Raw genomic sequence first — 5,071 nt, 5'->3', positions numbered from 1 at the left:
TCTCCCCCTGCAGGGCCAGTGGTGAGAATAGAGTTCACCTGTCCAGTGTCCCTGACCACTTAGCCAGGTCTAAACGAGCAGTTAGCAAAATTTTACCTCCCGCTTCTCTCTTAAGGCCCCTGTATCAGAGCTTCCCTCCATCTTAATTTCTCTACTAACACGTCCTTCCAACCTCTGCTCACACAATCAATCTCAGCTCAGCTTTGGATAGTCAGTATCAATCCAACAAAATGCAAAAGCCTGATTTATCGTGTGTGGTGTGCGTTGTTCTGTTATATGTCGCCAAAAGCCTCTCTGAAAAAAAACAAAAATTTGAATATTATATATATGCATGGTGTTCTTTCTTTATTCTGGACATCTGTCTTTTCTTCATACAGACACCTACCACCCAACAAAAGCTGTGTGTTTTAAAGTTTATTTTTACAATGTGTAGGATTGTTGCACCTACAGTACATTCATCTGCTGTGTTTTTAGACTTTAAGATACACACAGAAGTAAAAACAATAGAAAAAGACTGTGCTCAAATTAATCTTTACCCCCGCTCTGTAATTCAGGCACAGGATGACTAATGTGTGACTCATAAACAAATGAAGTCAGGTTTTGGGGAGCATTTGTCTTGCAGCGAGGGCCATGTTATTTTAGGGAGGGCGGCTGTCTTTAAGTCCTGATTGTGTCGCTTAATCCCCGTGGTATCTGTTTCATAGCGAGCAGCATGACACTCACCTGAACAAATAATGACTCCAAGCAGCATGTAGCATGTGTCTGAATCAATAATTCAAACTCATACATCTTCCTTACTGGAAGAAGGGGGGCAAAGGAGAACGAGAAGGAGGGAGGGAAAAGAGAGGAGAAAGGAGGGAATTAAAGATGGGGAGAGGAAAAATGGGTTCTGGCTTCCATATCAATCTATATGTTCCATAAAGATGAATCTAAATGTGATATGGATGTCATTCTACGCCAGTTGAGCGGACATTTTAAGCTCACTTACCAGGAAGAATGAAGCAGCTTCAAAATGGCGTCTTTATCACCTGGCTCTAAGCTCAAATGCAAATTTAAACAGTCCTGTTTTCCTCTCCTTTTCATCAACTGACTTGGCAGAGACTTTATTTGACCAACAGATGTATGTCTGCATCTGTATTTCCTTCCCTTTCCTCCCTCCCTGTGGTATTTATAGAACAGCCCGCCGCCCCTGCCACCGTGGGAGAGGTAAATAAGATGAGTGAAGAGATGCTATCTTTTATTGTAAGCATTATGCACAACACTCCTGCTTTATGAGCTAAACGGGCCATTGTTTATCACAGGGCGTAATCGCAAAGTCTGGCAGGCAGGCAGGCCTTGACGTGGGCATGCTGCATGCTGGGATGGAGGGAAAAACGTGAGAGAAAAATGAAGGCAGGATGAGAGGAGAGAAGATGGAGGAGTCAGGGCTGGCACAGTTGACTATCAGTGGGGGTTTTGTAAGGATGAGAGAAGGGTTTGCGTCTGTTTTTATGGGATCAGATGGAGCGCTTTGATCTTGTCCCTGCATGTCAGATCCCGTCACGATCCACCGTCTCGCCCATACATATGCATACTGCCTCTAAACAGCCGGGCACCATGCAAAACACACCAAAGGTAGGAGGGAGAGGGAAGACAGATAGAGGGAAAGAGAGAGAGAGAGAGAGAGAGAGAGAGAGAGAGTAAGAGCGCGCTTGAGAGAAAGAGAGGTCTGCCAATTCAAGATATCTGACGACATTGAATTTGAAACCACAAACAACCAGAATTAATTCAGAAATGTTGTCAAAGCAATCTGTTTCAGATTCAACACAGCATGAGAAAGTTCTAAAACCTTTCTATTTTTAAAGTATTCAAATGTATATGTATAAATGTGTAACACACTCCTAAAAAATGTAATTTGTCATTATATGATGATTTGATTTTATAGTAAAACATTCTTTAAACATACAGTTTCATCAGTTGTCGTATCTCTATTTATATTGTTCTGCCTCTGCCAACCAGTGAAGTTGCAGTGCACATCCATGTCTGTCCATATACAGTATGTAGTGCAGACTTTGAAGGAATCAAATAAAAGGTATAAAGTGTATTTTTTGGCCAAAATGGAAGTTATCACTATATGACATGATGATATGATTCCAGTGAACACTTTCCAGTGTGAAACATGGTGTCTTCACTATTTTTACAGATGACTGATCATCACACCTTGAGCTCACTAGCAAAACCAGAGAGATTGTGATGGACGACCAGAGGAACAGGACGCCCCCTGTCCTAGCTGTCATCCAGAGAAAAGAAGTGAAGAGGGTGGACTCATACAAGTACCTTAGGGTCCAAATCAATAACAAACTAGCCTGGACTGACAACACTCATGCCCTCTTCAGGAAGAGACAGAGCAGACTGTTCTTTCTGAGGAAACTCCATCCTTCAGTGTTGTGCAACAGGCTCCTGGAGATGATCTTCTATCAATCTGTGGTAGCCAGTGCACTGTTCTTCACAGCGATGTTCTGGGCTGGTGGCATGAAGGCTTGGCGGTCAGCAGTCAACAATCTGACAATGAAGGCCAGCTAGGTTTGAAGAAAGTGGCCTTTATTTTCCACAGGGCGCCACAGGCCCCAATAGCAATGGCAGCCATTCAAGTTTGGGGATGGCAGTAGCTTGTAGGGTGTTGGGTTGGGAACCGGAGGGTCATTGGTTCAAGTCCCTGTATGGACCAAAAAGTAGGGAGTGTGGATTGGTGGCTGGAGAGATGCCACTTCACCTCCTGGGCACTGCCAGGTGCTGTTGAGCTAGGCATCGGCGCTGGTTCAGCTGGCAGCCCACTCACTCTGACATCTCTCCATTAGTGCATGTATAGATCTTGAGCGTGTGTGTGTGTGTGTTTGTGTAGTTCAGTACTGTGTGTAAACTAACAAAGTATGGACACAGAGTGTAAATCGTAATTTCCCCATAGGGGATCAATAAACAGATTAAAATTAAAGTTAATGCTCGATATTCTACCACCTGCGTCACGGCGTGTCCCAGAATCATGCGTGAATTGGCTCTCTGCTCCGCTAAAGATCCGCGGCAGGTCTATTTTCACACGAGCAGTGGGCCGATCGGACAGCCGGGCAGGTAGTAAAAACAGTGAGAGCGGCCGGTCAATTTACCAACCCCCTCCAAGCCCAGAAATCGTTCATGTCTCTTCTACAACACCATGGATGGCAAGATATTCATCTTGTCATCTTGGAGGTGGAAAAACATAATACAACATCACAGATCCTTTTCATGAGGACAACGCCAGAAAAGATAGGCATGAAGTTTAATTACAGGAGTGCTTGGAGTGGAAGGTGGATACTAGCTTAATAAACATGTGATTGTCATGTAAAGGACTTGTAGAGACAATAAAATCTCAGAGCCGGACGGGCAAGACGCTCCGCTTCCGAGACGCCCCTGTTGTGGTATGGCACGGGGCGGAGGGCGGAACACAGCCGGAGCAAAGCAGAGATCTATTTAATCGATTTAGATGAGTTTTGCAGTAACTTTTGTAATTTTACATATATTTTTAAATATCGAAATTAGTATTGATATCGCAATATTCCTAATAGATATAGCAAAATCACATTTTGTCAATATCGTGCAATCCTAGCTGGAATAGTTGCAGAGAGAGGAGAGGTGCTGGGGAAAAAAAACGACATTTACACACTGGCACCATTGTTTTGACTCGACGCAGGTCTTCCTCAGGTACGAAAACCCATGTGAAAGACAAATATATAATAAATATGACTAAATGATAGCTGACATTACATTGATTTAATTACACCCATGTGTGCCTAAGTAAATTAATTATAAATTAACATGAAGTATGACTTTGAGATGCTGTGATTACCCAATCTTAAGACACAGATCTCTTATTTCCTTCACATTGGGCATTTTTTGGAGGAGGAAGTTGTGTTAAGTTGAAACATTGCAGTGTGCGAGTACCTGTTGTATTCATGTACACATTAGATGTTTTTTTGAATGCTCAAAGCTTTTCAGGTCTAAAATGTAAATGAACAGTGAGAGAAATTGAGTGAGAAATTAGTACACACTGGAAAGACCACAAAACAGTGAAAAGATAACGGTTTTAAATATTAAAGTAAAAAACATACACCAAAATACACAAAAAAAGAGAGCAAAAAAAAAGGAGATACCTTTTATAGTTTGTAATCATGTATATTATTTTTCACATACTGTAACTGTCAAGCTCTTATTAGCGGCGGCCACAGCGGAAATAAGTTCTGCTTCCAGTCATTATATCTCTGCTTTTCTTTCTCCTGCATCTCTCCATCTCTGCCCTTTCTTTCCCCTTCTGATCACGAAGCAATGCGCCATGATTGACACCCCCGCGCAGATTAATTCACAGACCCAGGTGGGCCTCTTGCCTGTGCGTTCAGAAAGCTGCATGCTACTGTGTCTATAGTGTCACTCATTACCATATCTATACTGTGGTGTGATCCTGTCATCAGTTCAGGCATATAGGGCTACTGTCAGAACATCACAGGCCACACTGGCTTTAATTGAGATATAAATCCCTCAGCAGCAGTTCCTGTACCTCTAACGGGTTGGGAAGAAAAGACCTGACTCATTACCACACACACTCACTATCGCCCCCAAGTGGGGAGGTGGGGCTCATTGAGGGGGATCTTGCAGAGTGAGTGTTAAGTGTAAACTGTAACCATGTGTTCTGGATTTAAAAAACAGAAACAAAACAGTGAGTTAAAAAGAGGCCAGTTTTGTATGATAAAGAGCAAAAACAGGTGAAAAAAGGATTCAAATGTTTCCTCTGATCACAATCCCTGATGTTGTCGTAGCTTAGGGCTGAAGTGACACCCCTGTTTCTCTTGACTGCTTTGGAGCATCACACTAATCAATTAGCATGTTTCATTAATTGATTGGATTTTTTTTTGTTTTAATGTTATTGTGCTGGCCTTTTTTGAATGTCTTAGGTTTCCTACCCTGGTTTTCTCGTGTTGTGTTGGCCAGTTGGTGAGAGGAAATAAGCCGCTCTCACACTGCAACACAAAGACAGAGAGAGAGAGAGAGAGAGAGAGAGAGAGAG

The 5,071-nt window shown here is 42.7% G+C and overlaps 1 protein-coding gene across 2 annotated transcripts in view; it reads right to left on the bottom strand.

Annotated features, from left to right (window-relative positions):
• znf407 (zinc finger protein 407) overlaps positions 1 to 5,071 on the bottom strand; it is a 160,666-nt gene that overhangs the window by 70,574 nt on the left and 85,021 nt on the right. The gene's annotated exons all lie outside the window — the stretch shown is intronic.

This window comes from Etheostoma spectabile, chromosome 6 (assembly GCF_008692095.1).
Source record: "Etheostoma spectabile isolate EspeVRDwgs_2016 chromosome 6, UIUC_Espe_1.0, whole genome shotgun sequence".
Classification (NCBI taxonomy): domain Eukaryota; kingdom Metazoa; phylum Chordata; class Actinopteri; order Perciformes; family Percidae; genus Etheostoma; species Etheostoma spectabile.
This window is presented reverse-complemented; position numbering and strand designations above follow the sequence as displayed.